At 38.8% G+C, this 14683-nt stretch overlaps 1 protein-coding gene across 1 annotated transcript in view; it reads left to right on the top strand.

Annotated features, from left to right (window-relative positions):
* The first annotated feature begins 14 nt into the window (after positions 1-14).
* LOC112928509 (uncharacterized) overlaps positions 15-14683 on the top strand; it is a 123202-nt gene continuing 108533 nt past the window's right edge. The window contains exons 1-2 of the mRNA XM_072755175.1: positions 15-293; positions 3728-3891. The gene's annotated coding sequence lies outside the window, so the exon portion shown is untranslated. The remainder of the gene's footprint in view (positions 294-3727; positions 3892-14683) is intronic.

Here is a 14683-nt window from a genome sequence, read left to right as displayed (position 1 = left end):
GCAAGCGCAGAGCACCGACCTGCGGGAGGCGGGGACCTGAGGTGAGGGGCGAGTGCGGCGGTGGTCCGGTGAGTCCGACCGGTCCCATGCCCGGGAGTTCTGAGAAGAGGACTGCGGAGCTCCTCTCTTTGGAGGCTTCAGGCGTGTGTGAGGGTCCGCCCTGTGGAATCAGTGAGGAGACTCGGAGGGTCGCCCCGCACCAGTCCCTGAAGGTGTAGGTTCGTAATCCAGCCAGACTGTGTGTGCGTGAGGAGCGTGCAGGTGAATGTACCCTTCCGCTCGAAATGCCACAGGTACTTATTATTGCCATTTTAGAGTTGAAGTTGCTGGGGTCACATAAGCCATATAATGTTACACTGTTTATTGGCAAAGCCGTGTTTCCAGCGGAGAAAAGCTGGAGACAGTGAAGCTTCACCACGTCATATATTCTCATTGTAGAAAAGGGGAAAGAGAATTTTAGTCCCTTTTTCAAGAATACTGCAGTTCTCTGAAGACTATCACAATAAAACAGTATATTTTACAATATTATGTCCACCCAAAATCGACTGTTAAGCAAATCTTTTTATCGCTCTCGGCTGTATTATGAATTGGTGGACTTTACTGCATTTAAAAGGACAAACATTATATGTTCTCATTCATTTGGGGAATATAAATAATGGTGAAAGGGAATATAAGGGAGGGGAGAAGAAATGTGTGGGAAATATCAGAAAGGGAGACAGAACATGAAGACTCCTAACTCTGGGAAACGAACTAGGGGTGGTGGAAGGGGAGGAGGGCGGGGGATGGGGGTGAGTGGGTGGCGGGCACTGAGGGGGGCACTTGATGGGATGAGCACTGGGTGTTATTCTGTATGCTGGCAAATTGAACACCAATAAAAAATAAATTTATTAAAAAAATAAAAAGCAAAAAAATAAAAAATAAAAGCTCATAGAGGGGATCCCTGGGTGGCTCGGCGGTTTAGCGCCTGCCTTTGGCCCAGGGCGCCATCCGGAGATCAAGTCCCGCGTCGAGCTCTGGGCATGGAGCCTGCTTCTCCCTCCTCCTGTGTCTCTGCCTCTTTCTGTGTGTCTATCATGAATAAATAAATAAATAAATCTTAAAAAAAAAAACCTCCTATAAGTAAATAAATAAATAAATAAATGCCCATAGATTGGGAAACATGTTTTAATTTTAATGCCTGGTCATGAGATCTTGTTGAAAAATAATTCGCTTTTCATTTGTTTGGACAGTGAAGATAAATTATGGCCCAATGCTCAAAACCTGGAAATAATGGGGTATCAAAAGAATCAGAGTTGTGTTTTTATATATTTAGATTCAGGAGTAAGTTCAGCAAATGAGAAATGTAAAATTTTCATAAAAGGATTCCCATATTTATTTTATATTTATTTTATTTATTTAAAAAAAGATTTATTTATTTATTCATGAGAGACAGAGAGAGAGAGGCAGAGACATAGGCTGAGAGAGGAGCAGGCTCCATGCTGGGAGTGGACTCCAGGATCACACCGTAGGCCAACGACAGACACTCAACCGCTGAGCCACCCAGGCATCCCAGGATTCCCGCATTTTAGTAATCAGTATATATATACGTATATATTAAAGATTCATTCATTCATTCATTCATTCATTCATTCATTCGAGACAGAGAGAGGCATAGACACAGACAGGGAGAAGCAGTCTCTTCACAAGAGCGCCACAAGGACTGTATCACTGATTCCGGATCACAACTTGAGCTGAAGGCAGCCGTCCAACAGCTGAGCCACCCAGGTGTCCCAGCATTAAAATATATTTTAAACATGCATAGATTAACATTTCAAAAGGTATAGAAGGTTTAAATAAAATGTGAGCAAACTCTTCTCCCATATATTTCATACATATTTCATACATCAGCTAACCTAGAGTCCACAACATTTTGATGTGTATCCTTCTGTATAAATTATTTTCAAATAAAATATGCATACACTCATATGTATATGCAATTTCAAATCCTATGAGTGCTATATGCATATGTATTTCTTTTAGTTCACATAAATGTCTTCCCATTAGTACATATGCATGTCATTATTTTCAACAGCTGCAAAGTAGGTCACAGTAGTATAGCTGAACGCTTTTTATGAATTGAAACTTGGGGTGCCTGGGTGGCTCAGCGTCTGACTTCGGCTCAGGTCATGATATCACAGATTCAGGGAAGAAGCCCCACATCCAGCTTCATGTTCAGTGGGGAGTCTGTTTCTCCCTCTCCCTTCCCCCCCAACTCATGCTTGCTCGCTCCCTAATAAATAAAATCTTTCCAAAAAAATTAACTCTATAATTAGATATTAAGAATTTTCCTATTTTTTCTTACAATCTTCCATTAATATCCCTCCATAAATTTCAGTTTACATATTTATAGGCTTATATGTAAATTAAATTCTCAAAAGTGGATTTGCTGTTTGTATTTTAACTTGTCAGGTCGACAGATTTCTGATCTTGATTATAACATTACATTTTCATAGTAATATATGAGTGAAACAGTGTCTGTTTCTGCCACCAGTATTTCTCATTTTAACTCAGTCCTTATTCCAATATTCCACTTTCCCATCCTGAAGAATCAAGAATCAATCTCAATCACCGACATATTTCTGAGATGTTTTTAGTAGCTCAACTGCTGACAATCCATAAAAACCAGGCTGACATGATGTAGTGCTTCTATTTGAAGGTTAATTGAGCTTTATAAGAATCCTATTTAGTGTAGATGCTGAAAACTCATGGAATGATGGTGAAAATGTGTTGGAAGGTGTTCTGTCAGCCACTAGTGAGGGAGGAGTCCTGTCCTAGGGTTCTGGAGACGTCTGAACACAGGACACCTACACAATACACACTACACACAGAGATTGACAGCGGTTTATTAGTTTCAAATCCTCATATCCTAGGGGAATAGGATACTGCATGCTATAGGACGTTGTCGCTTGGGGAGCAGAGTAAAAACAGCAGCAGCTATGGGAGCAAGATTTATACTAACAAGAGGATGAAGTGACTCCTGGCTCCCTTGGGGGGATGTAATTGGCTATTTTAATCTTGTAGGTCCCTGGGAGGTAAACCCCATTAGGTTGATTACCAGATAGAGTGCAGATGGTCTGGCTGAAATGGAAACTAACTGGTTGAAAGAATTTCCTTTTGGGCAGCAGGCATATCTGGTGAGCTGATGGGAACACATGGTTAAGCTTTTAGGGCCTTGTAAGATTCCAAGATATCAAAGTAGCACATGTAATTTTAGGTCTTACAATACAAGGGAAAGAAGGACGTAACATGAAATATAGGCTAGTAAATTTCATTGCAAAAATTAATAAAATTGGGTAGCCTGGGTGTCTCAGCGGTTTAGCACTGCCTTCAGCCCAGGGTGTGATCCTGGAGCCTGGGGATCGAGTCCCACGTTGGGCTCCCTGCATGGAGCCTGCTTCTCCCTCGGCCTGTGTCTCTGCCTCTCTCTCTCTCTGTGTGTCTCTTATGAATAAATAAATAATCTTAAAAAAAAGAGAGGAAAAAAAACCTTGACATCTTTATTTTTAATCTACCACTGATTTAAATGCAAATCAAAGGTTAAGAATTTATCCTAAGTTTCTCTAGTGTTTCTCTTTATTCTTGAAATATGATCCAAACCCCTTTCCAAGGACCCCAGGACTCCTTTTATATGACATCATGTCCAAACACTGACCCTTTTGCACCTATCTCCTTTCATATCTCTTTTCAGCACTTAGGATATGGTACAACCTTCTCTAGGACTTGATGCTTTCCATAGACTGTTTCATCTGACAAGACTCCTTGGACCTGGGCACTTTGTAAGCTGATCCTTCTCATTCTTTAGTCTTGGGATAAACGTCCTATGCTTAGAAAGGCTGCACCTGCCAACTCTATGTAAGTATGTCCATGTCTCTCTTTTTATGTTCTAGTACTTCATTCCTTCCACCATCCTTTTGTTTCCAATTATGATATAATTAGTCTCCTTGTTATTCTATTTACATTTCTCTAAACTTCCTCAAGAGCAGACACAATCTCCTTTTTCATCACTGAATTACAAGGTTCTGATATATCAGAGGTGCTAAGTAATTAATTGTTTTTACTTATCTTCAATTGAGTTTTGTTATTCCTCTTCCATTCTAAGTATGCTAAATCTGTGTTGGTTCATATCCTTTTTCACATCCTCTCTTCCTTTTCTTTATTTTCATGGCCAGCCATCCTTGTACTTCCCAGTATTTTGATGCCTTTTCAGACAATTCACAGATACGTACTCAAATGAAATAAGAAATTCCTTCCATTTGGAGATGCTAGAGAGAATCAAGAAATTATAATGTGGAGGAAAGTTTTGAGATACCAGAGTGCCTAGGACTGTTAAAATGGAATATCAGATATAAGCTGGAAAAAAGCAATCCAGATTCAGGAAAAGACTCAGGAGTGTAAGTGTAGAATGAGTGGGGCATGAGTCAAGGGCAAACAGTATGTGACTCAATTGTGGGATGTGTATAACAGTTGAAATGATATATTCTGTGACCTCAAAAAATAACACCGAACCTAGTAGCAGCATCAGAAAACAAAAAGCACTCCATCTAAAAAACTAAAGGCTCTCTATTAGTTAAATGCTAAGTCAATAAATGTAGTGGACAACTGGCAGAGGTAGGATGGATACCCATACAAACTATGACTTGCATATCAAGACAAAAGATGACACATATACATCAGGAAGGTGTGAAAAGATTTATTACTTATATAATGAGACTTCCTAGAGAAAGCAGAGTGGTTATCAAATAGGTTTGAAAGGACTTAAAGATTTGGAAGAGAATGACTTAACAAGGCTTTTTATGAGAGTTAGGGTATGGTGCAGGGCTGAGGGTTCCTGGACTTGGGGTTTGCATGGTTTGAGCTTTCCAAAGGCACCAAAGTAGGGAGCTCTCAGGGTTTTTTGTTTTTTTTTTATCTGCTTGCCCAAAAGTGAGGCAGAGAGGTGGGGCTTGAAAGCTGTCAGCAGTCCAAAATAAAAAAAAACCAGAGTCAATATTTTTATTATACTAAGGAAATACACAGTGAAACTAGAGAAATATAACCAAACAAAAAATGAAAATACTATATTTTGGAAGGTACAATATCCAACCACAATGTCCAGAGAAAAGTTGTCACCTCAACACAAATAAACAATTTATGAAAACATTTAGAAAAAAACATCAAAGTAAGCCAAAAGAAAACAAAATATAAAGATAAAAAACCCAGAATGTAATGAGTTTAGAAAGAAAATCAACACAAATTCAAAAAGATATCTCTTCGGGGTACCTGGGTGGCTCAGTTGGGGAGCATCCAACTCTTGATTTCAGCTCAGGTCATGATCTCAGGGTTGTAAGATCAAGTCCTGTGTTGGGCTTGGAGCTGGGCGTGGAGCCTGCTTAGGATTCTCTCCGCCGGTCAGCCCCGGTGGCTTAGTGGTTTAGCGCCGCCTTCAGCCATGATCCTGGAGACCTGGGATCAAGTCCCACGTCAGGCTCCCTGCATGGAGCCTGCTTCTCCCTCTACCTGTCTCTCTCTCTGTCTCTGGTAAATAAATAAAATCTTAAAAAAAAAAAAAAAAAAAGATTCTCTCACCCACTCCCTCGGGACCTCCCCCCTTAGTCTAAGAAAACAAACAAACAAAAACCAAAAAAGTATCTCCTGGAAAAAAAAATCAATGTGTGATGGTACATTCGCTAAACTAATCAATAAAGGCGGGGGAGGGGATAAACAAACAAGATATTAAAAAAGTGAAAGACAACCATAGGAGCATATTGATCAGAAACAATCCTCCAGGGACACCTGGGTGGCTCAGCAGTTTTAGTGCCTGCCTTCGGCCCAAGGTGTGATCCTGGAGTTCAGGGATCGAGTTCCACATGGGGCTCCCAGCATGGAGCCTGCTTCTCCCTCTGCCTGTGTCTCTGCCTCTCTCTCTTTCTCTGTCTCTCATGAATGAATAAATAAAATCTTAAAAAGAAAGAAAGAAAGAAAGAAAGAAAGAAAGAAAGAAAGAAAGAAAGAAAGAAAGAAAGAAAGAAAGAAAGAATCCTACAAAAGACAAAAATCTGAAATAGGTTTATTTTCATGAAATAGAAAAAAATGATCAAGAAAGCAAGTAGCAATAAGCACCCTGATCATTTACATTACTATCTTTAAATATCTATTATTATGATGAGAATTCTTTTTTTTTTAAGATTTTATTTATTTATTCATAAGGGACACAGTGAGTGAGAGAGAGAGAGAGAGAGAGAGAGGCAGAGACATAGGCAGAGGGAGAAGCAGGCTCCATGCAGGGAACCCAATGTGGGACTAGATCCCGGGACTCCAGGTACACACCCTAGGTTAAAGGCAGGCAGTAAACCACAGAGCCTCCCAGGCGTCCCTGATCAGAGAATTCTGAAAGAATTGTTTAATTCCAAGAATGGGGCAGGGAAGATACAAGATAATTCTCGCAAATCTTAGGCCAAACAAGTAAGGAAAATTTAAAAGATTTATACCTTTGTTAAAAAAAAACAAAACATGTTTCTTAGTATTAAGCTGTGTTTGCCCAATAGTGTGGGGAAAAAAAAAGGCAGAAAAAAATGATTGTTGGATTATGTATATATAATAATTTTAATTTATTATGTTAAATATTAATATAATTTTATATTATAATTATATATATAAATATATTAAGCAAATAAAAGATAATGGAGGAATCAAACTTTTTTTTTTATTTTATTTATGATAGTCATACAGAGAGAGAGAGAGAGAGGCAGAGACATAGGCAGAGGGAGAAGCAGGCTCCATGCACCAGGAGCCTGACGTGGGATTCGATCCCGGGTCTCCAGAATCGCGCCCTGGGCCAAAGGCAGGCGCCAAACCGCTGCGCCACCCAGGGATCCCAGGAATCAAACTTTTTAATAGAGTTTTAACATTCCAAAGCTAATAGTACAATTCAATACATGTTGTGTCTGTTGATAGAATACACATAATTACCTATGTGATGTACTTCAGTCACAAATATTTAACATGAATCCCTCAGGACAGAAAATAATTTCTAACCTACAAAAATATGAAGGGTAGAGAATAAACAAATTGTATCATGAACAGTATTGAGACGAGTTCAAAAGATGGCAAATTTTGCAATATAAGTGGCCTTGTCTCTTCAAAGTGTTAGTATCATAAATAAACAGAATGTGTTAAATTAAGAGGGATTTCAGTGTATGCTAAACAGATTGAATGCACAGTCTTGCATTAAGTTACTGATTTGAACAAATGAAATTGGGCCAAATGAGGTAATATGAGTAGAATTTGGGTATTGAAGATGCAATAAGATAAAAGAATATAATAGAAATATAAAATAGAAAAATCACTGATAAAGAAATCAGGTCAGGGAAACCTGGGTGGCTCAGCGGTTGGGCGCCTGCCTTCGGCTCAGGACATGGTTCTGGAATCTGGGATTGGGTCCTGCATCGGGCTCCCTCTGGGGAGCCTGCTCCTCCCTCTACCTGTTTCTTTGCCTCTCTCTCTCAATCTGTGTCTCTCATGAATAAGTAAATAAATCTTAAAAAAAAAAAGAAGAAGAAGAAATCAGGTCACAAAACAGTAAGAATATCGTGTCCCTTTGGTAAAAAGAAAAGCATATATATGCATGTGTGTATTATATCCACTAAGGTGTTACAGTGGTAGGAATAAGATATTTTAATGTTTTGAAAAAAATTTTGTCTCTATTTTCTAATTTTTTATAATGTATATGGAGGACTGCTTAATAAGGGTTATTAATTTTGTGTTCAACTATTAACACAGCATGAAATAAACCAAATATCGACACAATCCAAAGACTGGGTGGAACATTTAATAAATAAAGATCTAGAACTTCATGGCTATAAGCCAAATATTGCAGAGTTCAGTTCCTTTTCAATAACAGACAGATTACTTATAAAAACAGTCCATAGGGATCCCTGGGTGGCGCAGCGGTTTGGCGCCTGCCTTTGGCCCAGGGCGCGAACGTGGAGACCCAGGATCGAGTCCCACGTCGGGCTTCTGGTGCATGGAGCCTGCTTCTCCCTCTGCCTATGTCTCTGCCTCTCTCTCTCTCTCTCTGTGTGTGACTATCATACATAAATAAAAATTTTAAAAAATATTTAAAAAATTAAAAAAAAAAGAGTAGTAAAAAAAAAAAATTAAAAAAAAAAACAGTCCATAAACTGGGCTACTAAGCAAGTCTTGACATATTTCAAAGGATCAAAATCATACAGATTATGTTGACTGATCGCAAGTTATGCTAGAAATCAATATTACAAAAACAACCAATTATCAACATATATTGGGAGTTTAAGAAGTGCTTATAGTTGATCAATATACTACATGAACTGTATCCTGTGATATAATAGTTACAAACATTAAAAAACAATGTTTTGGGGCAGCTTGGGTGGCTCAGCAGTTTAGTGCCACCTTCGGCCCAGGGTGTGATCCTGGAGACCCGGGATCGAGTCCCATGTCAGGCTTCCTGCATGCGGCCTGCTTCTTTCTCTCTCTGCCTGTGTCTCTGTCTCTCTCTCTGTGTCTCTCATGAATAAATAAATAAAATCTTAAAAAACAACAACAAAAAAAACCCACTACGTTTTGACTGAAAATTAAAGCCAAAAGGAACTGCACATAAGCACTACCAAGTTAGTAAATTTGTTTCTTACACGGATGGATAATGGATGGTGGTAGCCAGTTTTCTCACTGTTAGAGACAAAAGTAACGGATAAACAAGAGAAGAAGGCTAGAATGCATTGTGAAATACTAGATGGGAGTTGGAGCTCATCATATGAACTCATGTCTAGCTTAATGTAGATACAAACAGATAGATAGGGATCCCTGAGTGGCGCAGCAGTTTGGCGCCTGCCTTTGACCCAGGGCGCGATCCTGAAAACCCGGGATTGAATCCCACGTCAGGTTCCCGGTGCATGGAGCCTGTTTCTCCCTCTGCCTGTGTCTCTGCCTCTCTCTCTCTCTCTCTCTCTGTGACTCTCATAAATAAATAAAAATTAAAAAAAAACAAAAAAAAACAAAAAAAAAAACAAACAGATAGATAATAAAACAGCTATATGGCATGAGTGAATATGCATACATTATTGCTTAGTCAGGTCATATAGAGAAGCATTGGCATACCAGTAGCAATGAGTACACTTAGCATCCCGATCTTGGTTTCTAGATACGATTTTCCTTTTTTTAAAAAAAGTTTTTATTTATTTATTTGACAGAGAGAGAGAGAGAGAGAGCACAAGCAAGGGGAGCAGCAGAGAGAGAGGGAGAAGCAGACTCCCCACTAAGCAGGGAACCTGATGTGGGGCAGGATCCTAGGGCCCCAGCATCACAACTGGAGCCAAATGCAGATGCTTAACCGACTGAGCCACCCAGGTGCCCCTAAATACTACTTTTCAATAAAATGAACCAGGGATCTTAAGAGAGATGGCTGATTCTAGGACCAGGGAAGGGGAAAAAACAAAATTAATGTGAAAATAGTATCAGGAAAGAAATCCTCAAAAAACCCCAAAAGGATGGAGTTATTAATGGTCATAGGAAACAAACTAAAAGAGCCATCAATGTCCAAAACAAAAGGAAGAACATAACATTTAATTAGAACTCAAAGTGTAAAATAAATGAGTCTACACTGAAATAAGGGGAAAGAGACAAATCTTTTATACAGAATTCCAGATAAAATATATAGATTTCCTATCCTTACAGAAGCTTAATTTCCAATCCTACACCCCTACCTCCAGGGTGAGCTACCCTTAGTGAGCTACTTCTAAAGAGTGGAATATAGAAAAGGAAAAATAGTAACTTTGAAGTGGAGAAAAGTTAACATCACCAGTCAAGTCCCATGGATATCATGTACCCCTCATATCATGTGATGAAAAGGACATCTCACTTCCTTTGCAGTCTTCCTAAACACCCCTATCTCTAGTCTCATATGAGAAAAACAACAGACCCAGGTTAAGGGATATTCTGAAGGATACCTGGTAGGGTCTGTCAAGAGAATCAAATCCCTGAAAAACAAGAAAAGATCAAAAAACTGAAAAACCAGGAAAAACCAGGAGATGTGACAAATTAATGCGATGTGGTACCCTGAATGGAAGGATCCTGGAACAGAAAGATGACATTAATGGAAAAATTGGTGAAATATACAAATGGAGCCTAGAATTTAGTTAATACCAATGTCATTTTCTTAGTTTCGACAAATGCATCTTAATGATAGTAGAAATCAGGAGAGGTCTATACAGGAAGTCTCTACTATCTTAATTTTCTGTAAATCTGTAATCATTACAAAATAAAGTTTACTATGGGCAGCCCCAGTGGCTCAGCAGTTTAGCGCTGCCTGCAGCCCAGGGCGTGATCCTGGAGATCCAGGATCGAGTCCTGCATCAGGCTCCCTGCATGGAGCCTGCTTCTCCCTCTGCCTGTGCCTCTGCCTCTCTTTCTCTCTGTGTGTGTTTCTCATGAAAAAATAAATAAATCTTAATTTTTTAAAAGATTTTATTTATTTATTCATAGAGACAGAGAGAGAGAGAGGCAGAGACACAGGCAGAGGGAGAAGCAGGCATCATACAGAGAGCCTGACGTGGGACTCGATCCAGGGTCTCCAGAATCACGCCCTGGGCTGCAGGCGGCGCTAAACCGCTGCGCCACCGGGCCTCCCTAAATAAATCTTTAAAAAAAAAATAAAGTTTACTAAAAAAAAAATAATAATAATTACACACTACCTCTGTAGTATTCTGGGCAAAAATGTTTAACCTTATTCTAATTATAAGAAGAAAACATGAAGCCTAGAACACATTCCACAAGAAAACTAAACTAGATGCTAGAAAATAATCAAACTTGAAGTGGGGAAAAAAAAAAAGTAGAATAACAGTAAGATAAAAAGCCTAACACCTAAATGCAGTGTATGAATCTGGAATGGATTCTAGAAGTAAATTTTACAAATGGTATTATTTGGAAAAAGTTCGAAAACTTAAAAATGGATTCTATATTAGATGGTAAAAGCTGAATTGCTATGATAATAATAGTGTGACTATATAGAAGAAAGTCTTTATTCTTAGGAGAGACAAACAGAAGTGGTTGAGAGGTGAAATTTAATGATTAACTACTACTTACCATCAAGTGAGCCAAGAAGAAAGGTGCATATACAGAGAGAAAAGGTAAAATGTTAATAACCAAAGTTAAATCTATGTGAAGGGTAATTAACTATATATATGTTTTTAATATTCTCATTTGGCTTGATAATTTTTCAAAACAAAAAACTGGGAGAAAGAAAACCGTCAATCTAAGGCAGTATTTTCTAAATTTCCAAATAGAAATTATTTTGAACCAAATTTTAATGTCTGCGTCGATTTATATCTAATGTAGTTAAAGAAGTAGAAAAAATTTATAAAGGGACGCCTGGGTAGCTCAGTGGTTGAGCATGTGCCCTCGGCTCAGGGCATGATCCTGGAGTCCAGCAATCAAGTCTCACATTGGGCTCCCTGCGGGGAGCCTGCTTCTTCCTCTGCCTGTGTCTCTGCCTCTCTCTGTCTCTCATGAATAAATAAAATCTTTATTTTTTTATATTTTTTAGACTTTATTTATTTATTCATGAGAGACAGAAAGAGAGAGAGAGAGAGAGGCAGAGACACAGGCAGAGGGAGAAGCAGGCTCCATGCAGAGAGCCGACGTGGGACATGATCCTGAGTCTCCAGGATCACACCCTTGGGCTGAAGTTGGTGCTAAACCGCTGAGCCACCCGGGCTGCCCAATAAAATCTTTAAAAAAAAAAAAGAAAAAGAAAAAGAAAAAAGAAAATGAATGAAAACTTAACAGATTTAGATATTAATATTTTTTTTCATAAAAATTATAAGAGAATTAGAAAGTTTTCTCTTGGATCCCTGGGTGGCGCAACAGTTTGGCGCCTGCCTTTGGCCCAGGGCGCGATCCTGGAGACCCGGGATCGAATCCCACGTCGGGCTCCCGGTGCACGGTGCCTGCTTCTCCCTCTGCCTATGTCTCTGCCTCTCTCTCTCTCTCTCTCTCTCATAAATAAATAAAAATTAAAAAATAAAAAAAAAATAAAAAGAAAGTTTTCTCTTGAAAATATGGGCCAAAATTTATAAATATCAAGAGAAAACATATAAAACACTAGCAAAGAAGTCATTCGCAAAAGGCCAGGTGTTGTATAATTCCATATAAATACTCCTGATATTCAAATCTATAGACAGAAAGTAGATTAGTGGTTAGCAGAAGCTAAGGGTAGGGTATAGAGAGTGACTGCTAATGGTTATCAGATTTCTTTTTGGAGTGATGGAATTACATATTGGTGATGGTTGCACAAACTTGTGATTACATTAAAAACACTGACTGGGATCCCTGGGTGGTGCAGTGGTTTGGCACCTGCCTTTGGCCCAGGGCGCAATCCTGGAGACCCGGGATCGAATCCCCCGTCGGGCTCCCGGTGCATGGAGCCTGCTTCTCCCTCTGCCTGTGTCTCTGCCTCTCTCTCTCTCTCTCTCTCTCTGTGACTATCATAAATAAATAAAAATTAAAAAAAAACACTGACTTGTTCACTTTATTTTTTAAAGATTTATTTATTTGAGAGAGAGTGGATTGGATCTATAAGATCACAATTCTTAATTTGTAAATTTAGTGCAATTCAAATAAGATACCAACAAGCTTTTTATGGAGTTAGAAAACTTAATAATCGAATTCACATGGAAAAACAAACATTCAAAAACAGGCAGAAAACACTGAAAACCTAAATGGGGGGTGGGGGGACTAGCCCTAACAAATATTAAAATGTGCTACACCGTAACCACAGTAAAAGCAAGGTGGTAGTGGTGCATGGATACACAAATAAAACAGTAGAACAGAAAAGAAAGCCCAGAAATAGACCCCAGAATATATGGAAATTTATTATATGATGAAGGAGTCATTTCAAATGAAGGGAGCAAAGATGGATGTTTAAATGAATGGTATTGGGACAACTGGGGTAGCCATCTGGAAAAAGATTTCTTTAGATCCATACCTTATTTTATACACAAGAATGAACTCCAAATGGATTAGGATTTTAAATGTAAAAAATAAAATTGTACAAGTGGTAGAAGAAAAGCTGTATATTTATGAGATAGCTTCTAACCAGACACAAAATTCAGAGATAATAAGACTGATGAATTTGACTATATTAAAAAATAAACTGCCATAATCAAAATTTTAAAAATTGAAAAACTGGGAGAACATATTTGCAACATACACTTCAGACAAAGGGCTAATACTCCTAATATATAAAAACACTCTTAAAACTTGAGGGACAAAGGATTAAATGCCAGATAGAAAGATGGGGGAGAGACACAAACCCAATAACTCATGAAATAGAGAGAAATGGCTCTTAAACATTTTAAAACATTTTTCACTCATTCATAGTGAAAATGCATATTGAAACAGGATACCATTTCTCACCTACCATATTTGTAAAAAATGAAAAGTATAACAATACATTCGGTTGTTGAGTTTTTATTCAAGAGTATTTATTTATGATCTGAGCAATAGGTATGTTCACTCTCTTTGAGATACTCTCATATACTGCTAGTGGAAACACAAACTGGTAAAACCCTACGGGGGGGGGGGTGCGGGTGGTGGATTCTGGCAATACTGTCTTTAGAGAAACCCAGAATATGGTGTCCTTTCAGTCTAGCCAGGTGAAATTCAGCAACCAGGGTGGATTTTACCATAAATAATGAGACATATTAACATAGTTGACACATTCCAGTTCATCTGTTTTTAGGGAAGCAGAGTTAATGTAGGACCAGATCCTCATGCAGAATGGGAAAGTATTCTGTTAACCCTTTGCTGACATCACCCAAGGGTTTTCACAATGCTGTAAGGATATTAACTTATATGTAGTTGTGGGTCTTTTGCAAGTAATCTCTTCATTAAGATGTTGGTGTTTGTAAACTTATGCATAGAAGCATATTGGAATGGCCCTGTGCTTAACTCACTAAAACTAAACTGAGCCCAATGCGTCCTTCAACTAACATCTCTCATTAAGATATAAGTATCTGTTAACATATGTGTAGAAGCATATGAGAAAAGAGCTGGTGCCAATATATAGTTTTAGTAATACCAACACTTTTACTTTCCCAGACACAATTCCAACACGGTGGTGGGGATCCCCTCACCCCCACCAACACCAAGCAATTCTCTGACACCAGCAGGGTGTCTGAGAATTCAACTCAATTCTGACACAATCTACCTGGAAATAGCATCAGATTCTACAGGTTAAGGGCTAGTCCCTCAAGACTGCCTTCCACCCACCCCCATCTCAGACACCAATCACAAGTCCCAGGCTGTTACCTGTGCTTCTTACCAGCTACAAACTGGAGGGTCCAATGACCTCCTCCTTAGGTTCTTTTAATTTGCTAGAGTGGCTCATAGAACTCAGGGAAACGGGTACTTATGTTTATTAATTTATTAAAGGATATGATAAAGGATAGGAATCAATAGCCACATGAAGAAATACATAGGGCAAGATATGGGGAAAGTGTCTAGAGCTTCCATGCCCTTTCCCGGTGTGTCACTCTCCCGGTATCTACACTTATTTACCAACCTAAAAGAACCAGTTCTTCTGGGTTTTTATGGAAGTTTTATTGCATAGTCATGATTGACTAAGTCATTGGCC

The sequence above is a fragment of the Vulpes vulpes genome, chromosome 1 (genome assembly GCF_048418805.1).
Source record: "Vulpes vulpes isolate BD-2025 chromosome 1, VulVul3, whole genome shotgun sequence".
Lineage (NCBI taxonomy): Eukaryota > Metazoa > Chordata > Mammalia > Carnivora > Canidae > Vulpes > Vulpes vulpes.
This window is presented reverse-complemented; position numbering and strand designations above follow the sequence as displayed.